The sequence below is a fragment of the Peromyscus californicus genome, unplaced genomic scaffold (genome assembly GCF_007827085.1).
Source record: "Peromyscus californicus insignis strain IS unplaced genomic scaffold, ASM782708v3 Scaffold_4__1_contigs__length_199733344, whole genome shotgun sequence".
In the NCBI taxonomy this organism is placed as follows: Eukaryota; Metazoa; Chordata; class Mammalia; order Rodentia; family Cricetidae; genus Peromyscus; species Peromyscus californicus.
In genome coordinates, this window is record NW_026294562.1 from 148,944,729 (window position 1) to 148,971,257 (window position 26,529).

Below are 26,529 nucleotides of genomic sequence, written 5' to 3' on the forward strand. Positions count from 1 at the left end.
GTATGTTTTAAGATGAGAATTTAAATTCAGCACCTTCTAATTCCCATGAGGCTTTGAGTTGATTACTGCTAAATTTTCCATAAATAATCTGGTGACAATATCATATTTTTACATTGTATTGCTTTTTCAAAGTCTATTATATTAACTTTATGTTTTACATTAATTTCAAAGTGAGACAGACAAATATGAATATCAGCTCAACCATTTGTAATATGTTTCCTGGGAAAACTTCTCTAAACTTTTTGTGCTTCAATTTTGATACTTGCAAAGAGTGGTAAAAGTCATGCCTATGGAATGGATTCTTTATGGGTATGAATCAGTACATATATATGCAAAGTTTATAGGAATGGACTATAATGAACTTCTTGTAGTATGGTACAATATCATGGAAGTGACTATTTGTCTCTCTGATGGTAAAACATGTTATAGCTTGTTAAGGACAGCCTTGAAGAACCTACTAAGTCAGCACTGTACATGATAGCTGAATCTTGGTCTATTTATTGAAGAGTGTTTTAGAAAGCCTGGAGGTTTTCACAGCATACACTCCTTATTGATTGTCCAGTTAAGTACATACTTTATGATCAGCAGAGAGACCCAAATACTTAGCCAGGCACTGTCTGCTCTAATTGGACTCTGGGTTGACATTGTTTTGATGTCTAAAGCCAGCACCTGTTCCATGGGTGATAGTCTCATTCCTTATTTCTTTTCTCAGTGCCATGGACTGTCACTGCACCCTGGCTCCATTACTACAACTCATTCATGTAACAAAAAGGTGAATGGAGAAGAGCCTCAGTGTGCACCATCTACCAAGGAATTAATATGACCCAGGAATAGAACTAGCTTTAGATCCTTTTTTATCTATTAGAGATTGTGTTTTTATTTATGTGCATGTATGAATTTCTATGTGCCTTGAGTGTGTGTGTCTGCAGAGGATGGAACACATTTGATCTCCTGCAGCTGGAGTTACAGGTGGTTGTGAGCTGACTGACATTGGTGCTTGGGACTGAATGCAAGCCCTGTGTAAGAAAAGCAAGTGTTGTTAACTGCTGAGTCATATGGTAGACAAATTAGATTATTTTTCTCATTGTTATTTTTCTTAGAAAACCTTCAATCTTTAATCTTTATTTTTGTTTGCACACACCAGGTGATACAGTCAGGAAATCCTGTTGAGGAGAAGCCAGGGTTCTAATTAACTCCCAAGGAGTCTTAGCCATCTCCAGAGAGGGTGTGACTGTTAGCTTTATAAGAGGAATCTAGGATGGATTATCTGGGCTGTCAACTTGATTGAATTAAGATGCACCCAGGCTTTAGTGAAACACATACTTGGATATGACAAGGAGGGCCTTTGCAGAAAGGATTAATTGAGAGAAAAGACTGCCTTGGGATTGGGCAACACCACCTCAAGGGCTAGAGTCTCAGACTTAAAAAACAAAAGAGTAGAAAGCCAGTTGACTGATCCCCTGCATTCCCCTTCTCTGCCTCTGATCTGTTGAGATGTGGGCAGGCTCCCACTATATATCTTCCAAAGCATGATGTGCTGTATCCCCTCAAACTGAGCCAAAATTAACTATTCCTCCCCACACTATCTTAGATGCAACCAGAGAACCAGAATGTCAGCTGAAAGATATTGTCTGCTATATGTGACAGGGAGATGCACCCATGAAAGAATTGAACAGTGACAAGAACCAGCTGATGTCTTAATATGGGTTGGGAAAACTCCCACATTGCCTCTGTGGTGATGTAATTGAGAATGGCCCACCATAAGCTTATATGTTTGAATACTTGAACCCCAGTTCTTGGAACTGCTTGAGAAGGATTAAGGTGTGGTCTTGTTGGTAGAAGGTGTGAGCTTTGAGGTTTCAAATGACTGGGGCTATTTTTAATGTCACTAGTTCTCTACCAATGTGAGCTCTCAGCTGCTGCTCCAGAACCAAGAGTGACTGCCTACCTGTCTGCTGCCATGCTTCCAACCATGTTAGTCATGGACACTAACCTCCTGTAACTGCAAGCCCCAACTAAACTATTCTCTATAAGTTGCTTTGACCATGGTGTCTTATCACAGCAATAGAAAATCAATTAAGACAGCCTCCCTGATAGTTGAAGACTTAGAGCAATGAATGACTGCTAAGAGAAGGAGATCAGGTTTCTCCAGGGACAAGTGTCCTGTTCAGTTGTACAATCTCAGGTAGACAACCCTAAACACATGCTAATGAGCAACACCAAGCAGACTCCTCAGGTTGTATTTACATGCACATATATGTATATTGTGTATATGTATGTATTATGTATAACAATAATAATTGGAGAGGTCATGGATTTGAGAGGGTGTTGGGAGACACAGGAAAAGTTGATGTTAGGATAGAGGAGGGTGGAAATGATATAAATACAATGCTCATGTGTGAAATTCTAAAATAAAATAAATACAAAAGAAGTACCACAGGAACCAAGTCAAAATTGGATTTCTAGTGGAGTGTCTCTTTACTCTGGAATTGTCATTTTATATCTGGTTAGGGAATTCTAATTCTTATTTTTAAAATGTTTATTTCATTTGTTCCTACAGTAATATTTACTGCAACATTTGACATTAACAAAATTTACAGTAGTTTCAATTGTTTTTGGCCATCTTAGATTTTATTCTTAATTTTTATTTATATGCTTCTATGTCTTCTTTTGCATGTGAGTTTTTTATTCCCCAAAATTTTATTTAAAACTGTTATAAAGAATGTTGATGTTAAATTCCTTTATATGGCATTCACAATCCCCTCAACAGACAAATAGAATGGTGGTGGTTTGACAGTTAGTCCTCCAGGATAGTAATTAAGGAATGTTTGTGGCCCTTAAATTTAATTATTAGTACTAATAAGTCACAGCCTACTGCACTCACAGAAGTCTCCCCCTGACAGTCTCCACCCCACTAAGTGTTATTTAGGAATGTTGACATAGTGTTGAGGATGTGACTAAGTCATTATGGTGTTTGCTTACCATGCACAAAGACTGAGTTTCCATCATCAATGGACCATAATCCTTGTGTTGTGCACACCTGTAATCTCAGCACTTGGGAAGTGGAAGTGGGAAAATCAAAAGTTCAAAATCATCCTCCTTGGAATAAACAGTTTGAAAACAACAGTGGGTAGATGAGACTATGTCTCTTATAAAAGTGTTTAAAATTTTAATAGAATAATAGGGACTATTAGTCTCTATAAATATCACCATATTTAGTCAAATGCCCTGGGAGTGACCTAGGGGTGTATTGAGGCATATGTTTTGAAAACCATGTGTTTCAGTTGGTCTGTTGTTGTGACTCTGTCTTAGTTAGCTTTAACTGTCAACTCAACACCAAGAATCACTGAAGAAGGAAGTCTCGAGTGAGGGATTTCCCTGCTCATGCTAACCTATGGGCACATCTATAGGGAATTGTCTTGACTGCTAATTGGAGTGAGAGGGCCAAGCACACTGTGCATGGCACCATTCCCTAGGCAGGTGGTCCTGGGGTCTATAAGAAAACAAGCTGAACATGAGCCTGTGAGCGAGCCAGCAGACACTGTTTCCGTATGGTTTCTGCTTTAAGTTCCTACTTGTATTCTTGTCTTGACTTCCTGCAACGATGGGCTTTAACCTATAAGCTGAAATAGACCCCTTCTTTCTCTAAGTTGTTTTTGGCCATCATGTTTGTCACAGAAACAGGAATCAAAACAGAACACTGTCATTTCATTTTGCTTTTGTTTGTGTATCTCTTAGGATAGCTCTATCAGCCACTGAGTGCTGCCATAACCGGTAACCTTCCCCAGGCATGATGGGTGATGTTGCTCTGTATGCTGTGAATGTGTTGATCTAATTTATTGATAAATAAAATGCTTATTGGCCAATCGCCAGGCAGGAAGTATAGGCAGGATAAGCAGAGAAGGAGAATTCTAGGAAAGGAAGGCTGAGTCACAGATGCCAGCTGCCACCAAATGAGAAGCAACATGCCAACAGACTGGCAGAGCCATGGAACACATGGCAACATATAGATTAACAGAAATGGGCTGAGTTTAAGTGTAGGAGCTAGTCAGTGGTAGGCCTGAGCTAATGGCCAAGCAGTTTTAATTAATATAAGCCTCTGTGTGTTTACTTGAGTCCAAGCAGCTGCAGGACTGGCAGGTGAGAGAGATTTGTCCTGACCATGAGCAAGGTGGGACACAGGAAAACTTTCAGTTACAGCAGGCATACTTCTCTGATGTTCTTGCCAATAAAGACTGCCCTTCCCATTTTACTTCTTTAGTGTCTACTGGGCAGGACAAACATGCATAAAAAAACTTCTCACTTATCTTTTATCCTGTTGTTCTTGGTAGGAGTTATAATTGGCCAGATTCTCATGCATTTTGTTTCATAAAACCGTATAAACTGAAAATTTAGCATTCAATAACTATCCTACTGTGTTTCTTTTCTTTCTTATTTGGAGATACTTGGATTCAAGTCTTTGGAAGGCAGTTTGTCTTCCTTCCTTGCTTACTTCCATTTTTTCTTTCTTATTTCATTTTTTTCTTTCTGAGATAGAATTTCAGAAACTATGAATTCTCAATGCAAGCTAAGCTGTGGATTCAGTCTCAACATTGCAGAAATACACAAAATTAAGAAACGGGTTAGTTTGACTTTGGTTCTTTTGTTCTACTTTACTTAACTAGTACATGGCCCACTAAATTCCTTATATCTCTTCGGTTTTCAGATTAAATTTATTATCATTATACCTTAGCATTTATCCTTGTGCCATCCAATCTTCAGATAGTTTGTCCCGTGTGGGTAATAGCTAGTGGATAAGTTATATCAAATATCAAACTGAGTTTTCCAAAGCCCATTCTGTAAACACTGTGGTTGAAGAAGGAATGTCTAAGGAATTTTGATTTATTCATTTTTTCCATTGCAACATTATGAAAAATTTACTGCTTTGTATAGTTGCAGATGTCTATAATCCCCCTTTACTCAAGAGGAGGAGGCAGATGCATCAGAATTTTGTGGCCAATCTGGGTTTCATGGTGAGACCATATATCAACAAAAACAAAGAAAAAAAATCTACTATACAACAGAGCCGTGGGTGTTTCAAACATTTTGTAATTTTTTTCTGACAATTTTCCTAATAAATTCAGGGTCTTACACATACTGGGCAAGTACTCCTCCTACTGAGCTGCATACTCCACTGTGTATTTTATTTCAGAAAATACTAAATTACACTGTATGAAATAGTCTAAGAAGACCACAGTGACTATCCTATTAACATAAAAGGATAGAAATGAGATTCCAAAGAAATATATTAGAATCCTACTGTCAAATCATTCTGCAGAGCTGAAATATCAGCAGGGAAATCACAATCTCATAAACTATAATAATGCAAAGTCTCAGAAACTATATTTCCAAAAGTATACCTGTTTATACAGAACTAAAGGGCATTAGCATATTTCCATTTATTAGAGTTCAGGAGCATTGAATTAACCTAGAAATCAATCTTTATAATCATATGGAAATACTTTTGAAATTTTATGAAAATAATATATTGAAAGTAGCTTCAGATGACTGTATAAAAGTGAAAAAACCCACAAAGTTGAATTTACACAATGCAGTCTAGCTTAATAAGCACTTGAGACATTCCAAAATGACCTAAGTAAGAATTCTTCCAGAATGATGTATTTTATGTGTATGTACTGGTATTTGTGCCTAAAATGCAGGTTCCTAGAGAAAGTTACTTTCAATATGACAACCATTATATATATATCTTATTATATAAAAGAATTTAATAAAATGACTAAATATCTTAAATACAGTTTACAGGTGGTTCTTTAATAAGGTAAATTAAATGCTTATTTTTTTTTATTCTTATTTACAGATGTGTAAGAATGAGCAGTTACCCCATAGGCCATGGCAAGGTGTGGAATTTCTTGGAGCTAGAATTATAGATAGTTGTAAGCTACCATGTGTGTGCTGAGAACCGAACCCAGGTCCTCTGCAAGAGAAACAAGAGCTTTTTTTAATTTTTTTTATTAAGAATATTTTTTATTCATTTTACATACCAATCACAGATCCCCCTCTTCTCTCCTCCTGCCTCTCCAGCTTTCCCCCCATAATCCACCCCCAATTCCCTCCTACAACAAGTTAAGGCCTCCCATGGGGAGTCAGCAGAGCCTAGTACAATTCAGTAGGGGCAGATCCAAGCTCCTCCCCCTGCCTCAAGGCTGTGAGAGGTGTCCCATCATAGGTATCAAGCTCCAAAAAGCCAGCTCATGCACCAGGGAAGGATACTGATCCTACTGCCAGGGGCCCCTTAAGTAGATCCAGCTACACAACTGTCTCACTTATGCAGAGGGCCTATTCCAGTCCCATGGGAGCTCCACAGCTATTGGTCCACAGTTCATGAGTTTCCACTAGTTTGGTTGGCCATCTCTGTTAGATTTCCCATCATGATCTCTGTGTCCCTTGCTCATGGAATCCCTTCTCTCTCTCATCGATTGGACTCCTGGAGCTCTACCTGTTGCTTAGCTGTGGATTGCTGGATCTGCTTCCATCAGTTACTGGATGAGGGCTCTTTGATTACAGTTAGGGTATTTACCAGTCTAATTACTGGGGTAAGTCAGTACAGGCACCCTCTCCACTATTGCTAGTGGAGAGTAGTCGAAGTAGTCTAAGCTGGGGTCATCCTTGTGGATTCCTGGGAACTTCCCTAGCACCCGGTTTCTCCATATCCCCATGATGTCTCCCTTTATCATGGTATCTCTTTCATTGCTCTCCTGCTCCATCCCTGTTCCAGCTCAACCATCCTGTTCCCTTATGATCTCATTCTCCATCCCCTACCCTCCATTGTCCTCCAACCTCAGTTTACTCATGGAGATCTCATCTATTTCCCCTTCCCAGGGTGATCCATGTGTCTTTCTTAGAGTCTTCCTTGTTAGTTAGCTTCTCTGGAGCTGTGGTTTGTAGTCTGGTTATTCTTTGCTTTACCTATTTTAACTGCTGAGAAATCTCTCCAGCTCATTGCTTTTACTGCTTTTATCTTATTCATATTCTCTCTCTCTCTCCCTCTCTCCCTCCTTCCCTCCCTCCCCCCCCCCTCTCTCTCTCCTGTTGATACTGAATATTTTTGAAGAGAAATTAAGGGGAACAAATTACTTCTTAATATAAAACTTGCATGTGGCTATTTATAAAACAGGAACGCACAGACAAAGAAAGTAACCTGGCTTTTAGTGCTTAGTCAAGAGCTTTAAAACATATTTTCAGACTTTCACACCAATGGTTCACCTGTTTTTTTTTTCCTCTGTAAGTTGGAATAGCTACCATTCATGTCTTATTACAGTAAGCAGAGAAATATATAATGTCTAAGGTGAAAGCATAGTGCCATTTTTAATATACAGTTGTTACAATTCTTGTAACTTGGGATAGCAATATTACTTATGTAACACAAATTTGGAAAAGTAGTTAATCAAGATCTTACCTGAAACCATGTAAGGCTGAAGTGCTCCAGGCTGTAGAAAAGAATGAATATGCACGGAAATGATCTAGACACAGGCCGAAGTACTTCACGTCTCCCACCTCCATTGCTCATTCCAGAGAATGTCTGCCTTCTGTTCATGATTTCCCACAAGGAACTCTAAGGTTTGTCTCTTCTTCACAGTAGTTCAGAACTGTGACACAATAAGCCCAGAAGACCAAAATATATGAAGGTTTGAGCCACGGAGAACATAAAAGAGTGACTAGAAGTGTAGAGTATGATGCACTATCTATATTGTAACGTCTAATCGCCCAGTGGTTACTCCAAACTTACAGATAGACAGAGCCGAACAGAGGATAACTAACCATGCTGAACCAGTAGTCACCAAATACTGAGGCTGTGCATTGCTGCTCAGAAATTGTGATAAATTTCTTTATTTGTGCATTCCTGTTTTATAAATAGCCAGAGTTCTGCTTTGTATTTTAAAGTATGTTTACATTGTGTTTTTTTTTTTTTTCAAAAAAATCTTCAGTATCAATGGGAGGAAAAAGAGAGAAGAGGGGAGCAAGGGGAGCACAAGAAAGAGATAAAGAGAAAGACAAAGGGAGTGAGGGGGAGGTAGGAGAGAGAGAGACAGAGAGAGAATATGTAAATGAGGTACAAGCAGAAAATCTTCATTCTGAGATGCACTTTCTTTTTTTTGTTTTTTTGTTTTTTGTTTTTTTGATTTTTGAGACAGGTTTTCTCTGTGTAGCTTTGGAGCCTTTCCTGGAACTCACTCTGTAGCCCAGCCTGCCCTTGAAATCACAGAGATCCAGGCACCTCTGCCTCCTGAGTGCTGGGATTAAAGTGCCACCACCACCTGGTGAGATGAGATGCACATTTCTACGCTTTTCCTGCCATTCCCAGCTCAAGGAATTTCCAGGATTCCTGTATGCATTTTGCTGTGCATGTGATTCAAATCCACAGGGAATGGCATATATTTAAAATGCCATGGAATACCAGTGGATAAAGAACTAAGTTAAGAAAGGACTTCTATGTTTAGGCTATTGGTGAAATTATTAAGGTCACTCCATGTAGTTAAAAGGAGATTTATTTAATGGTGTAACTTACAAATTAAGGGATAGGTAGGTCGCAGGGTCTGGGGAAGGTGTATCACAGTCCAGCGATGTTCTCTGGAGCTCTGCTTGGCCCACCTCCACTGTCCAGGGTCCCGGAAAAGAGAGCGCTGGCCGATCCAGATCTCAGGTCTCCAGGTGCCTCCCTTGGCCCTGCCTTGTAGGCGTGACAGTTGCCGAAGTGTCAATGGGGGTTGGAACTTCCAGATCAAAGCTGGAATGGCTACCCACTACATCTCCCCCTTTTTGTCTAAATAAGAAAGTTCTAACAAGACTATATACAAAGGAATGGTTATCAAATATTGTCCAGGAATAATGAGGGATAATGACCTAGATAAGATGGAACTACAACAAATGCAAACAATATCAAGCAAGAAACACATACTAAAATCCAGAGAAGTATAGAGCATAGGTAAATGGCATGTTACAAAGATCATTCCAAAAGGTGTCCTATCCTAAAGAACCTGAATCTAATACTTAATATGTTCTATCTACTAAGTTGTAACTATAACTGCTAGTCTTCAATTCCATCAAAGACCTGAGAAGGAATATAATGGTACCTGAGAAATGGTAGATGGATGCAAGCAGCTTTTGGGAATCTTGCATGAGTAGACCGAGACAGCTGGCAGCCTGGACAGTCACATAATGTTTCTCAGCATTGTTGATGCATTCAAATTGGCTACAGGCCTAGAGTATCTGACAGACCATTTTCAGAAGCAGGAATTCTGAAAGACCATCTTACCCTGTCTTGGCAGAGTACAGTGGTCGCTTTCCTTGTGTCCCACTTGTCCTGAAAGGACAGCATTGCATTTGTACTGTCAGCCGTCGAGGCAAGGGCAGTTCTTAGACCAGTAGGCCATTTTCTGCCAAGAAGACAAACTTCCAAATGTCTTAGAAGCCCAACATTCTCTCGGGATCAAATTGGTGCAGCCAGGAGCAATTGTGTCTCACATCAACAAAATTCTGTTATTTAAATGCCATATTCTCTAGGTCTATGAAGTGTTTGAAGATTACCTATCCATCTGACCTATGTATCCATAAATCTGGATAACCTAACTAACGTAACTATAGAGATGACAAGCATAGGTGACTATAAATCTATAAGTCTTATCTACCGAAATAACCTAAGCAATAAGGCTTCACATAAACAAGGTAAACAGGCTATAATCAAATGTATGATAAAGAATGATGACTTCAAAATTGTGACAATACACAAGATATTTATAACAGAGGTAGGAATATATAGTGCGATATGCAATATGACAATAATCTTAAATATATATCAATATACCAAATATCCTAAACAGAAGTAGAATATACATAGAGTATGACAGATATAAATTTGCATTTGTATCAATATACAAATATTTCAAATAAGAGTAGAAATATATGTATATTATTAACAAATATAGTTCTGTATTTGTATCAATATACAAATTATCTTAAACAGGAATATAAAAATAGTTTACATTTGTATCAACATATAAGAATCCATAACAGTTGCAAATTACAGTGCAAATTATCTAAGGCTGCTATTTACTAAATTTGTTTACTAGTATATACAATAATCTACCATAATATCTTATACCTATCCATTCCATTTCTTCTTTTCCCTTTTTTCTCTTTTTTTTAGAATACTGAGTCTAATATTTTCTTCCACCCCCAACCCTATAACCATTATCCATAACCCTGAGAATTATGAAACCTAAGGGAGAAGGGACGTCGTTTTCTTAGAATTGCTTCCTGTTGTTTAGGGGGTGATGTTATCTCTGTTGGGTACTGTGAGAAAGCTCAGATAGTTAAATCTCAGTTAGACTAACTGTAGGTTCTGCAGCAAGTCTTAGAGTAATGGGTAAGATTGTCTGAAATTCTGGCAAGAAGTGTAGTATGATGATGATTACCATGGCATCATTCTGGATTGGGTAGAGTTGCTGTTGTTGGGGCCCCATCTTCCTTCTGGAGACTTCCGAGATTGCTATTGGAAAAACTTATTTGTTATCAAAATGGAAGGTTTGGATTTAAAGAGGACATAGCACGTAAGAAAGGATTCTGAGAAATCAAGAGTAAGCATGGAGAGAATTAGAATCTAGAAGACAATGGTCCCTTTTTATTGGTTTCCTTCTGTCCCACACCAGAGGGCTCTTCTGATATGGGACTGAAGAATCTCTCAAACTTTTCTTTTAGCAATATGCTTGGGTTTAGAGGAGTGAGCCAATTCCATCTCCAAAGCCAGCTTGGCTTATAATTGAATTGGAACCACAACTTTTCTAGATTGATAGAGAGATAGATGTTTGACAGTGAGATTTTACCGTGTGTAGATTAGTACCAATAGATTCTTTCTTTCTGCTGTAAACATCCGGATATCCAAGGCCTTAAGATTTTTGGAAGATGGGTATTTCCATTATCCTGGAAAGATGAAAACAGAACCCTACCCCAACCTTTGATTGTTACATTTTTCTTACAATTTGTAGAGATGTCACATTGGTGGATGATCTTTTACTTCTCCTTAAGGGGTTTTTCCTGTTTGAATCGAATTTTTATTAATTTTGTTGGTATCCATAGCTTTTCTTCTCCTGCAGAAACAAAGGCAAAACCCCTTCCCCAACGTAGAACATATCCAGGTTTCCATTCTGAGGTCAGCACATCCCAGAAATAAACCGGTTGGTTTAGCTCAGGAGTTTTGTCTGTCGTCCAATGTCTCTCCACAGCTGTTGTTCCTTTCTCATCAGCATTGAGAAAATTCAAGGTTAATAAAGCACTATGCAATCTATTTCTAGGAGTCATAGTTACCTGTTGCTGTTTATTTTGCATATCCTTTAAAGTTCGATTGGATCTTTCTATGACTGCTTGGCCTGTGGGCCCGGCTAGCTCAGTCGGTAGAGCATGAGACTCTTAATCTCAGGGTCGTGGGTTTGAGCCCCACGTTGGGCACCAGATATTGGTGAAATTATTAAGACCACTCCACGTAGTTAAAAGGAGATTTATTTAATGGTGTAACTTACAAATTAAGGGATAGGTAGGTTGCGGGGTCTGGGGAAGGTGTATCACAGTCCAGCGGTGTTCTCTGGAGCTCTGCTTGGCCTACCTCCACCGTCCAGGGTCCCAGAACAGAGAGCGCTGGTCAATCCAGATCTTGGGTCTCCAGGCGCCTCCCTTGGCCCTGCCTTGTAGGCGTGACAGTTGCCGAAGTCTCAATGGGGGTTGGAATTTCCAGATCAAAGCTGGAATGGCTACCCACTACATTAGGCTTCATTTTATTCAAGAGTAAACGACAGTTTGGATGTATGGATTCATCATCATCTTGGAATTGATATGTTTTGTGGGGATTTGGAGTTGTCATGTCTTATTGACCATTGAATGACTGAAGTTGATTAATTAAATGATTATTTCTCAATGATGATTTAGTAATCATCATTGACCAAGACACCAAGATGTGACAAAGAGACTTACTAAACACTCTTAAGAATTTATATCAGAACTTTTCTCTGCAAAATACATAGTAGAGAATAAAGAAAACTCTAAAAATACATAAGCTGTGCCATGTAATTAGCAAGTGAGCCATTTCACAGAAAATAAAGTTCACACTTCAGACAGGATAATCACCTGTCATCATACAAAGCTCACTAATGGGAAGATGGATTTCCCACATTTGTTCTTAGGAACCCCAAACTGATGGGCATTTTAAAGCAGTTTTTCCTTCCTTGCTTCCTGAAGTGGTGCTAGAATGAATCTCCATTTCTTCTAAAAGAAGACATAAGACTTTCTTCCCATAGACATCTCACAACTGTAAATCTCAAAAGACGGTCTGCATAGCTCCACTTTACAATACCCCGACTTCATCTCATACAGATGAATGTGAAGAAAGTGTGGATTTAAAATTTTATGTCATTGTTATCAACAAAAGCTAAACTGACTTGGCACTCTGTGGAAGCTTATGGGAAAGCTGGGCTCACTCATCACTTCTTTTTATTTCTGCAGATAAAGATGATTGGCAGGAGAAAGTGCCTGATTTCTAGTCCACACACCAGTGCTTGTGTCTCTGTCTATGCCAGAACCAGCTGTGTATTTGAATTCACGGGCATCACATTCACACCAGCTTCAGAACACCATCTCTGTAACAGAGCAAGAATTTCTCTATCACGTGCACCCAAGTCTAAATTTATTCTGTGTTTCCCCATCTGTGGGACATGAAAAATAAATTAATAGTGCTCAGTGTCAGATAAATCATCTAGAGTACCGTGGGACAGGGTTACTGAGGGTTTCAAATGCAATAAACACTCCTGTTTGTCTCTTAGCTTAGCCTTATTTCCTTCTGTGAACACTCACAGTACAATAAAATGTTTTATGTAGCTCAGCTATCACCACTCTGGATTAAAACAGGCAATAAAATAATTACATGCTTAGCATTATTGGCTGCATGTAAAGTAATTAACACAGTTTTTGGCATGTTAGAATAGTTCATTAACAAGAGTTATGAGTATTTTTGTCCCTCTATAAATGCGTCCATTAGGTAAAGTTGGCTTCCAGAAACAATGGAGAGAAAGTGAGAAAGGAATTGTTATCTAAAAAGATTGTTACTCAACATTATTTCTTCAGCCTTTCTGCTGTTCTGGCTGAATGTTTTATTTATTCTTTTTCAAGATGCTTTGTCTTTTTTCAGAATTATCTACTTTATAGAGAAATGCATAAATCTACAAGCAATCTCATTTTAGCACATGATTCTGACTCCATTTGTCATAAGTCAATTGACAAGGTAGATGGGCAACTAATCCTGCAACTATACAGTACTTTTATTAAGAAACAATCATGTAGTCTGCACTGAAATTTGGATGAATTTTGTGAGTCATGGTGGCAATGCTTTTTGACTCTTTCAGAGAAACTAATTCTTAGAACAATAAATGCAAATGGAAAATCAAGGAGGAAGAGAGGTTTGCCAAAGACAGGAGGGCTGTTGCTAATAGACTCCCAGTTTCTGCTTCCAATGTGCTTGTAAGAGCAAGAAATATCTCACTCTTATGCTATATGGCTTGACTTGCATTCTTGAACACTGTGATAGATCCCTATTCCAACTAGTCTAGATTAAGACTCTCTTTCTAATGAAAAGTAAAACATGTCTACTCATTGATTCATCTTCAAAAACTAGGTGCTCCATACATGAGGAAAAATGCTGCTGGCTCTCTACTCTCAGCAGTCTAACTTTTTAAAAGCTTCAAACCACCATCTATTGTGATAACTTGATTATAAAGTATCTCCCACAGGATTCTGCATTTTTCACCTCTTTGTGGTGCTATTTTGGAAGGCTATGAAATTTTTTATGAAGTAGAGCTTTACTGTAGGGACTAGCTGAGTGGAGGTGAACTTCAAGTTTATAAATGCCCTGTTGCCTATTGAGTCTGTTTTTTTGGTTCAGATATGCATAGCATCTGTCACATACTCTCACCAAAACCATGAAACTATAACTTCCATGCTTTCTTGTCATGATGTATTATCTGCTCTCAAGTCATGGGCAACATTAAGCCTCCTTTAAATAGCTACTTAGCAGGTATGTGCGCAGCCCCAATATGAGAAAAATAAGATATATATCTACACTCATTGCCCATAATTAATAAGTGTATCCTTGAAACACTAAAGGTCATTTTGAGATCTACAATTCTATTTTGAAATATTATTCATATAAATTACTGACTTAAGCAATTAAGATGACTCTTACTGACCATAAGTGGAAATTTTTGATTAATACTAATTATTTTAATGTTTTTACTTGTATATACTAAGAGACACATGAGAGTACAGGAAGCATTTTTTTTTTCTAATTTATTCTAAATTGACAGAAACTGAAGCATGGAGGGAAGCAGTAATTTCATCAACTCAGCATGATTTGAACAGTATTGTGATTATTGTTTACTTCTGTCACTGTGTGAATGTTTTAGACATGAATTAAACACTGTAATAGGGTATAGTATTTCCTGAATTTTTATTTTTAATCTACTAAGATCAATAATTTTCACAGAAGCATCTAGAATTCAATAAAATTCCAGAGTTTTTAAACCTGAAGATACTGCATTTGGTACAAACAAAATTCTTAAATTTCTTCATATTAAATTCAATTTTTAAAATTTTTTCAACTAGAACCAACTCAGGGGGAACAGAAGGAAGATCAACACTATGTAGCATGAAATTCTACTGAAGATCAGGATGTTAACTATATTTAATGGGTTATTAAGTGTTATCAAAAAGCAGGTTACAGGGAATAGATGGTGGGAAATTCATGAGCAATGAGCTGTGGCTGGAGGATCATTGAGATGTGAGGAGGGATGGTTTGAAGAATCACTCAGCAGCATAAATGACCTTCACAATGTAGAGAAAATTTTCAGGAAGCAATCACACCCCAAACTTTGTTCATCATTTTAAAACAGTGCAATGTTATTACTTCAGATACTACCCTTGTTTTAACTTCCAGCAACTGTATGTTCACTGGAGCAACATTAAACTAGACCAAATGGCTCGGCAAATCTTTTCTTCCCAGTTAATGTAATAAGCATTCACATTTGCCAATGCAGTTCAGTCTATTCATGTCTCGATGCTGACACACCTATACTTCAGATGGCAGAAGTTCCCTTTCCAGAACCTCTCTAACTGCAGCAATGAGAGCTTTAAATTTAAATTAAATTCACAACCAGAGCTAAGCTATAAAATGCTAATTTGTTTGGGTTTATATGGTTCGTCCTTTTCTTAATTAAAGAGTTCAGCATATTTCAGATGACATCTCTATAAAATGGTGATACTTGTTAAAATTGAATTTATATAATTAGACATAGTTAATATAGATAAATATCATATCTTTTGAGTTAATTTGATTTATTATGGACTATTATAGACATTTACAACCTATGTACAGTCACATAAACTCTTAACTCTAATGATATAAAATTCTGTTAAAAAACAGAATCAAGGCCGGGCGGTGGTGGCGCACGCCTTTAATCCCAGCACTCGGGAGGCAGAGCCAGGTGGATCTCTGTGAGTTCGAGGCCAGCCTGGACTACCAAGTGAGTTCCAGGAAAGGCTCAAAGCTACACAGAGAAACCCTGTCTCGAAAAACCAAAAAAAAAAAAAAAAAAAAAAAACCAGAATCAGATATTCACACAGCAAAGTTTTCTACTTTTATGAAGATCTTTAATTTCTAAGAAAAGTATATGGTTCTGCTACTTCCTGGGGATTGTTGGCTGCATTGATCTATGAGGGTGTGGGTATGATGGAGACAGCCCTCCAGAAGACAGACTTTGGTAAATCAGCTCAACTTCATTTCAGAGTACAAGGAATATATAATATTGGGGGACCTAGAGACTAACCCTAATTTGTATTAAGTGACATGGTCTATCATAAGGCTCCTAGCACAATCTTAGTTATCATATGTGCAGCAGGGGAGGCTTCTAGCAGGAATCTGTTCCAAGGGTCAGACTAAAGATAAATCAGGCATCTGGATTAGAGACAGCTTTCAGATAAGGTCAATCATCTGGGTCCAGGGACATTCTCTAGATAAGGGCAGGTGGAGAGCAGGAAGTTTCTCTGGGGAGTGATGGGGTGTTTCCCCATATCATTGAGCTTTTGCAATCTCTGACCAGCCAGTAAGGCCTTCCTACAAAAACTGTTTAATAATCTAACAAATAAACTAGGATATTGGAGATGGCTCTGCAGGTCAAAACAATCTTTGTCCCACAAACCTAAGTCCTAAGTTGAAGTTTCAGATCCCCTGGTGGAAGGAGAGAATCCATTCCCAAAATTTTATCCTCTGACCTCCACATATGGACCTCCACATGGTGTATGCACACTTACAAACACACGCGCACACACACACACACACACACACACACACACACACACACACACACATACACACACACACACACAAACACACACACATCATTCATACATCTTATACATACACATATACACACATAAATAAAATGCAAATCAATTATAAAACAATTAAGATCTTCTAAAAGTGTGTGATATACACATACTTAAATGCTGTGCAATCTAAAATTTAATAAAATGGCATGCAGAGGAAAAGCATTTTGCTAACAATATTTTTTCTTAATATTAATATACATCCTCAGGATCAAATATAGTCCTGAGTTCAATTTAAAAAGTTAATATGCTTTAGTAACAAACAAGTATTTTATTTCTCTAATAGCCAACCACAACCTGTTATGGAACAATCTTTGTACATTGTAAATATGTATTGCTCTCATTGTTTAATAAAAAGCTGACAAGTTGGTATCCAGGCAGGAAGTATAGGCAGGACAGCCACACACAGAGAACTCTGGGAGGAATAAGGATGGAGTCAGAGAGGAAGCAGGACACAAAGAAAATGAGGTAACAAGACATGAGACACATGGCAGAGTATAAACAATAAATATGGGTTAATTTACATGTAAGAGTTAGCTAGTAACAAGCCTGAGCTATCAGCAGGGCATTTATATAGGGCTGTAAGTGGTGATTTGGGAACTGGAGGGCAGGAGAGAAATGTCCGACTACAATGACTTTTTGAAGATCATGATTTTATATTTTTCAAAGTATCTTTCATGTGTATGTTAATTGATTTGTAAAAATTATATCTGGTGTCTGAATGAATAAAAGAGTTTGTTGTGCTTTTTACACACACACACACACACACACACACACACACACACACAGAGTTTGCAGTGTTTGGTGCGGAGCCCAGGTCCTCTACTCATTTTCAATATCATTTAACGAGCTCTCTTTTCTTTTGTGCAAAGGAAAACATGTGAACAATTGGGAACACTTTTATTTTTAATACTGAAATGAAACTGTTAAATGATGCAATTATATGGGAATTTAGTCCCAAAACCAATCTGAACAGCAGATTTTACTCATATCCACCACAACCCCACCTCTCTAATATGGTCTGTATTTGGAAAACAGAGTATAGCTGTAAAGTCAACACATATTGATAAATATAATATATCTGCGACTATTCTCTGCAAGTAGAGTCTTTCTCATTATTAACATTTCCTAACATTTGTATCATACAACAATAATAAATAACTAATTACACAGATATATATGTGTATATATACATATGTATATATATATATATATATAGATAGATAGATAGATAGATAGATAGATAGATAGATACACACATAGGTAGCTAGAGTTTTCCTGCCTGGCCCACAGTCAGGACAAATCTCTGACACCCGCCAGTCCCACAGCCATTTAGACCCAACCAAATAAACACAGAGACTTATATTGGTTACAAACTGTATGGCCGTGGCAGGCTTCTTGCTCACTTTTCTTACAGCTTAAATTAATCCATTTCTATTAATCTATACTTTGCCACGTGGCTTGTGGCTTACCGGTACTTTATATCTTCCTTGTCCTGATGGCGGCTGGCAGTGTCTCTCTGACTCAGCCTTCCACTTCCCAGCTCTCTTCTCCTCCTTGTCCCACCTATACTTCCTGCCTGGCCACGGGCCAATCAGTGATTTATTTATTGACCAATCAGCAACACATTTGACATACAGACCATCCCACAGCACACATATATATGCATTTTTTATTAGTACACTAGACATTATTGTGAGGGGGGAGCCGGTGAATGGAAATTCCTGTGCATGCTAGGCTTCTGTCTCAGTCTTAACTTTATCTTTATTTTTATTTTTTTTGCCTTGGGAAAATTGTTTTTAGGGTCACAGATTTTTGCATTCTGGAATATAATTTTATTCATCATCAAATCAGCCTTAGTTAAAAAATCACTCAAAGGTACTCTCATCTATATTTAAGGTATGTAAATATAATGTCAATATGAGGAGTCAGTGTAGGATTCTGTGAAAGAGTCTGAGAAATATTACATGAAAGCCAACATGAGATACATGTGACTTACTCATAGTAAAGATGAAATGATAATGAGGAACTGGGAGAAACACTATAGCAAACCTGAGATGAAGAATTTACCTTGAAACTGCCTCATTAAGGCTTATGTTAGCTACTATATGTGTCCTACATAAGCATTACATGTAACATAGTTCCATTGATGGGAATGGTTTAGAAATGTAAGCTAAAAATTTCATGCAGTTCAAATCTAAGTAATAAATCTGAGCATTAAGGTTATGTATATATTTTGAGAGACTCAATCTTGAACACTTTATCTCTGTTATATTCAATTCAATATTTAATCAACTCAATAGTTATTAGAGATAGAAGCAATTACCATTAATCCTTTTTATACACTAGAATTCAGAGAAAAGTGAAATAATAGACTAAGATCATTATAATAGAAAAATGGAAACCTTCTTCAACATACTGTCAAAGCCCAGAATCACAGGATATACTATCTTCCAGAAAGTCTACCAAGGTAAAGATTCAAAGTCACAAGCCCATTAACTGTTGCTCAGTAATAGGGATGATTGTCCTGTACAAACATCTACTCAGATGGTAAAATTCCATTCATAGTATTTGCATTCATTACTCTAACACCGTTTTTTCACATACTTTTCTTCTGACTTTTACTAATATTGAGTACAGATATTCCTCCACACAGCACATATTCAACAGCAAAGGTAAAACATCTCATTCACCTTCCCCCAGAACTTTAAATAAAGGAAGTAAAAAAAATGAGATATTGGGGTCACAATTAGGAGCTGTTGGTTTGGTGGTCAGAGGTGTTGCTAAGTACTCATCGGTTGACACAACCATGTGAAGAGAAATATAAGCTTGTTAAAACAAGAAAAATGAGCTCTCCTGTACCCCCATATCCCCAAAGACAGATGAATGATATACTTCAGGAGAAAGTAAAATGTCTGCATGTCTGGAGCAAAATGACAAGTGAGAGACCATTAAAAGATGAAAACAAGAACTTGACCCTATAGATTCAAATGTAAATTATTACTCAATCTCAGTACAGTTTCTCTTCAGTCTTGAAATTAAACAGAGTGCTGCCAGGATGGCACTCTGCCAATAAGCTGCATCCCCAGCCCTAGTCTTACTACGTATTTTGAGGCAGGGTCTCACTCGGTTGTCCAGGCTGTACTTGGAGTCACTCTGTATCCTAGAAATTCTTTGGACTTGCAATCTTCCTGCCTCAGCTTTGCTATTAGGGTTGATTAGAAATATGAATCACTGGACCTGGTTCTAAGCATGTATTTTTTTAGTACCACAAAGGAATATAACAGAAACTGAGAGACAAATTATAGCCATTGAGAATGATGGCTTGGCCTAGAGTCTTAACAGTGGAGATAGAAAAATAAAAAGGTCTCAGAATCAATCTCTGGGTGGTGTCTGGTATGGCTGTATTCTAGACATAAGAAGCAGGGATGGATAGCAGCCAAGGCATATTGAGTATTTAACGTAATCAAAGATCAACACATTTCACTGAGATTTGCTAAAACTCCAAGGGATATTGGACAAAGAATATTTTGTTGCAATATGTTGAATATGCCATTTTAGCAAATGACATGTATCTGTTATCTTGTCCAGTTGGTTCTAGTTTTACTCTGTTCAATCATGTTCAAAAATACTCTATCTCAGATAATGTTAGATTTCCCCTTATCCAACAAAAGTCCACCTTAACACCTCTAAATGTGTTGAGTTTGCTCATCAATGAGTAGAAAAGGTGAATTAGACTATAAATATAATTGGAGATAGAAGCAAATGGAAAAATGTTTTAAAGAATTTATGAAGCTATTTAAACGGCATCATAAAAGTGTCTTTTAACTAAAGAGTAGTGATAAGTATATCCCACTGTGCAATTACCTTTTCTGAGGAACTGTGATAAGGATCCACAACCTTGTGCACATGAATAGTATGGGTAATTTATCTTATTCAGATGAATGTTATGGGTTCAGTGGGGAAATATAGGTCAGCAATGAGGCTGAGAGAGTGCCAGTACTCAAAGACCATGAGCACAGAGTGAGAACCTAAGATCTAGACCATAGGTGACAGGGCCAGAGGTGGTACAATGTTCAGGACCAGGAAGGGAGAACCCAACGGTCTGCAGAAAAAGTGGGGGTAGGTTATCATACCTACAAAAATGCAGATTTCTTTGGTATGGAATAAAGTGGACCAACATGTGGGTTTGCTATGAAACAACACAAAGAAGAAGATTAACAAGAGTGTCCTTGGAATTCCATTCTCCTAGTGAGCTAGGAATGTTCTTGAACCTATATCCAAAATTAAAATGTTCTCTGCTTTAGTTTCCTTTGCTTTGCTTTGCTTTTTTGAAGGAGGGTCTTTTGTGTTGTCCAGAATGACATATTAAAATTACATAATCCTCCTGCCTCAGCATCCTGTGCAGGTGGACCAATAAGTGCATTACTTTGTATGCAATAATGACATTGTTAAAATGTCCCCCATTTTTCAGGAAAAATGAACAACAGTGACTCATTTCTTTTTGTTTTGTTTTTAACAGAAATGTCATTAATGCTGCTTGGGATCATCCTGAAGTTGGAATTAGCCTTGTGGAGTTTTTAATTGTGGGAGTTGTTATCTCTATTTCAACAATGCTTAAAATAATGTGGTTTATCATTTGTGTTTATATAAGTAGTTTCACATTATATAGACTAACTTGTCCCAGGAAAAGAAATAGAAAACAACTAGTGACCCCTTCTCTTAAAACAATCTTTCTCTTCTTTTTGTACAAGTACATTTTTAGAGAGACATGGCTCTAGATTCTGTTAACAAATACAGGATAATGTAATAATTTTATTTACTAAACAAAATACCTTAAAATTATTAATTCCATTATTAAAATTTTTCATAAAGAGCTTGCAAATCAAAGACATCATGCACCCAAATTGACCAGGCCTAAAGTCTATACAACTCTTGATCTTCTGTAAGGTTTGTATAGCTGTTCTGAAGCTGTGGAGCCTCAAACTGGATTATACACATTTTACTATTGAATATATTTTATGTATTTATTATCTATAATTTGGATAAGTCCCAGTAAATATTTAATGCCATATTTCTAAAACATCATAGAAAATTTAAAGACAAAACATTAAGGAAGAGGCACATTGAAATAGAAAATTTTCATGACTATTAGCATGTAAATAGTACACAAATTGTTAGATTTAATAACTAATAGAAAATCCTTTAAAATTAGAATTATATGTATAAGATAATAAAGCCACATTTAAGCCTATTTTGTAACTCAATTAAAAATATAATTTAAAAGAGTCAGGTGACTAAGGAGAAGACTTAGGTAGGGGTAAAGAGTATTTGCTACTCTTTCAGAGGATATGAGTTCCAGTTTCTAACACCCATATCTGGTAGTTCATAGTTACTTGTAATGCCAAATCCAAGGGTTGTGATACTCTTTTCCAGCCACTGTGCACAACTTCTCATATAGACATCCATACAAACACATAAATAAAAATTACATAAATCTACAAAGAGTTAGAAATACCCTGTAGAGTTGGATAATGGTGCTATTAAAAGCCATGTATTATTAAAAAACTTTCCAGTACTAGATGTGGGATACTTACTTATGATGTTTTGGTCACAGAGGTCCAGGCCCCTAACCTAATAACATATGTTTTATATATTAAAGACAAAACATTAAGGAAGAGGCACATTGAATTAGAATACATATGAACATATATTATACATACTCTTGACTATATATACATATATATACATGTATACACACACTATACACACACACACACACACACACACACACACACACACACACACACACATATATATATATATATATATATATATATATATATGCTCTTGACATTCATCTTGGTTGTCCACCAGAACTAGAAAATAAAATTCTTTTGTTGAAGACACTGTATATGTTGGTTGTAAAACAGAGAAATCAAACTGGAACTGAGCTAGGAGTATCCTCCCTGCTGCCTAGCTCTCTTAATCTTGGAGGGAGCCATGCAAGTTGCTGAGGGAAAAAAGGCATCCATGTTCTTAACTATCTGTGCATCTTATGAACTACAATATCAACCAGCCAGGCAATATGAGCCTATTTGGGCAATAATGCTATGGCTGTTATGGTAGTGACCAACTGCTCTTTGATTCGATTTTTAGACTGGCTGCATAGGAGGGAATCCATGTCTTTTACTCTAAACCCATTCAAAAACACATGACTGGGGAGGTCATAGGCCTTAGGGTAGAACTTACTACTGTCATTCAGCAACACTGACATAGTCTCAAACTGCCTTTTAAACATCTAGGTTTATATCCACAGACATATGCTGTTCTAAGTGTCCATTAATTCACTAGAAAATCCTCTCTTGGTAGTGAATCCTGGTGAATGGAGAGAATTATGGCTACTTTGGTGCTGGAAAAAAGTGACAACTGAATGCTGGGTCCTAACAAGACATTTACACCATCCCTTTTAATGTTCAAAAGAAAAAAGGAAAAAACACAGAGGAAGTAGTGAAGTGGGAAGAATGTAATAGCAAGAAGATGGAGAGACCAGATATGAAATATTATCTACTTTACAGAACGTAGCTGGTGCAAGCATGAACTCACAGTGTCTAAGTTCTGGAAAGGTTTCAGATGACACCACACCCCTCTTAGAATGTGACAGAAGCACAGTGTACAAGAGAACACTTTGCATGTCCCAGCTGGAAAGTATCAACTAACAGCTCAGAGCAATGCAATTATTACTGAATGTACTTGAGACCACCCCAGGGGGTTCCCTGTATCATATGAGATGAATTTCAGCAATCTGCATTATGTAGTGTTGTTGCACACTCATAGTCCTTGTGAACACATCACCAAAAACTTCTGAAGTAACTGCTCCTTCTTTCAATGTGAGTGTTTACTGTTTAATCTGTTCAGCAGCATGCACATCATTATATTCTCAAAATATTCATAGTATTTGTTCTGTCAAGAGGGCTCACTACTTCAAGAAACTTGAAAAAACTGACAATGACTTATAAATCATTAACATTTTATACTGAGTAACAGTGTTTTTTCTACCATTATAATTGGCATTTAAAAAGTTAACTAGTATTTTACATTATGTTTAACCATCTGAAACATTTATGGTGAAAAATAAATGAAAAAAAAAATATAGATTAATCATTAATAGAAATAGTCACATTATAAATTCTACTTTAAAGCAATTTTATTTTAAATAAAATGTTGCAATGAATTAAAGTTCACATATGAAAAATTTATGCCTTAAATTTCAATTAAGAGAGACTGTGCAAACTATAATTTATAATTTCAAACATATTTCATAGAGAGAAAGTAATTATAAGGAACCATGATAACAAAAACTGTCCATCACTAGAGAGCACTGATTAAATTACTTTTTTTCGTTTTATTGAAAATAGATTTGTAGCTAGAGTTTTCCTGCCTGGCCCACAGTCAGGATAAATCTCTCTCACCTGCCAGTCCTTACAGCTTAATTTAATCCATTTCCATTAATCTATACCTTGCCACATGGCTCGTGGCTTACCAGCATCTTCACATGCTGTTTCTCATCGTGGCGGCTGGCAGTGTCTCTCTGACTCAGCCTTCCACTTCCCAGCCTTATTCTCCTCCTTGTACTGCCTATACTTCCTGCCTAGCCAATGGCCAATCAGTGTTTTATTTATTGACTAATCAGCAACACATTTGCCATACAGAACATCCCACAGCATAGATTAGAAACATACAATTTGAAGTATAGGCAACTTCAGTTGCCTATACTTCCTGCCTAGCCAATGGCCAATCAGTGTTTTATTTATTGACTAATCAGCAACACATTTGCCATACAGAACATCCCACAGCATAGAAAAGAATCATAGATTCTTTTCTCATCTAATGTATCCTGATTAACTTTTACCCTCCCTCTATTCCTCCCAGTTCCTCTCCACCTCTTCTACACTCTGGAGCCACTTCCTTTCTGTCTCTCATTAGAAAAATAGAGGCTTCTAAGAGGTAACAACCAAACATGGCAAAATAATATACAATAAGATGATGCAAAAATATATCAAAGTTGGACACAGAAACCCAACAGGAAGAAAAGAGTCCTAAGAGCAGACACAAGAGTCAGAGACCCACTTGTTCTCACAGTCATGAGTCTCATTGAAATACAAAGCTAATAGCTATCATATATACACAGAGGACCTGGTGCAGATCCATGTAGGGCCTGTGCTTGCTGCTTTAGATTCTGTGAGCTTATATGTGCCTTGTTTGGTTGATTCAGAGCACCTTGTTCTCCTGGTATCCTCCCATCCACTCTGACTCTCACAATCTTTCCTTCTCCTCTTCCAAGGGATTCGCTGATCTCTGACAAGAAGGATTTGATAGAGACAACCCACATAGACTTTCTGTGGGTAATGTCTGGCTGTCAAATATACTGGATGGAGGAAAAGTTATGAGCCATGCAGCAGAATGTAGATTAATATAAATTGATTACTTTAAATTATAAGAGCAAGGGAACAAGCCTAAGCTAAGGCCAAGCATTCTTAATTAATAACAAGTCTCTGTGTCATTATTGGGGAACATGAAGTCCAAAGAAAAACTTGCTACATCTCTGAAGTGGTAGTAAAAGTATGGGTCTGTATAGTAGGACAGACCCATAGGGTTGAGGAAATTGGTTCAAACCAGTTGCCATGGCATGCACATAACTTACTTCTTTTGAGCCAACCTGGAGTCTGCCTGAGGGCCCAACAACAGGCACTGTTAGAGTTCCTGATTATGCCCAGACAATGAGTGACAACCATTCAATGCCACCAAATTGGGACACAGCTTGGGTGCTGAGAGGAGAGTATATAAGGCCTTCCCCATTATTGAATAAAGGAGTCTGCTGTTTGCCTTCAACTAACTCCCGGTATCTATGTTGTTGACATAACGCCTTCTCACCCCCTCCCCCAAGGGAGCTATTAGGATCCAGCAACAGATCTGTCTTCAGCCTACTTGCTTCCCTGGAAAGAGTAGACTATAGATTAGCAGGGGATGCCTGCTGGGGTGAGGGTCTGGGGCAAAGCAAAGAGTGAGGTGAGGGAGGTTAGAAGTGGAAGATCTATTTGATTCACAGGAGATAGGAGCTGGAGGCCAGAAAGACTGTCTGATGTGTTCTGCTGCAAAGCTGGGTATGAGACTGAGAGACAGGCTCTGGGTGAACAGGGAGAGAAGAGGTCTGTTGGAAGGCTACCTTGTTTGCTGGCAGGCAAGGCCTGTGGGTTAGAAGAGGGTGCCTGCTGTAGTTTGGGGCTGGGGTAAAGAGACCATGTGTGGTGAGGAAGGTTAGGCTGGGATGCTCTGTAGGATCCACAGCAAATGTGTACATGAGGGAAAGAAAGTGTCAGCTGGTATTCTGTTGCAACTATAGGGATGAGACTAGGGTATTGGATTTGGAGGGAAGGAGGGAATGTTGAAGGTCTTCAGTTACCTTACCTGTTTACCTGTTCTGCTTAGCTGGTATGTTCCCAGTGAATGCTTAAAATATTACAAGTAAATTTGCTATACTCTCAATTGACTTATATATTATTATGGATGCATTTTGAGATAAAAATGCATTTTAATTGCTAAAGATGGTTTTGTAGTCTTCTGTCAGTGACTTGTTATGCCAGAACATTTCCTGTGGCAATAAAGATTTGTTGTCTCCCTGCTAATTAATAAATTTTGTTTTTTTAACTATCTGACTGGAGGACCCACTCTCTATTCAGTTTCTCAAATCTCTGTGTTCAGTTGCCCAAAATATCTTAACAACTTTGACATCATACTGCGCACCATCACAATACGTTTATGCACAAAGCATAACTCGGTTAGGACCCCAGCGTGGGGGAGAATGCAAACCTTTAGTCTCTAAACTCGGTAAGTAGAATTAGCTATTTTTAGCAAATGTAAACAATTATTATCACCATCTTAGCACTAAATGTTGACATCCTCCAGAAATAAGCCTGAACTTGACTGTGCCCATTTCACATTTCATGTTAATAGTCTTTTTATTTCTGTGTAACAACATGTTTAATAGCT

General features: G+C 37.6%; 1 long non-coding RNA gene and 1 other non-coding gene across 2 annotated transcripts in view; both read left to right on the forward strand.

The window, feature by feature from the left end:
* LOC128124643 (uncharacterized) overlaps positions 1-26,154 on the forward strand; it is a 181,150-nt gene extending 154,996 nt beyond the window's left edge. Inside the window, exon 7 of the long non-coding RNA XR_008222920.1 lies at positions 21,002-26,154. This is a non-coding gene — a long non-coding RNA (uncharacterized LOC128124643). The remainder of the gene's footprint in view (positions 1-21,001) is intronic.
* Positions 11,430-11,502, forward strand: Trnak-cuu (transfer RNA lysine (anticodon CUU)). The gene has a single exon. It is a non-coding gene; the product is annotated as a tRNA-Lys (tRNA).
* Positions 26,155-26,529: the final 375 nt, after the last annotated feature.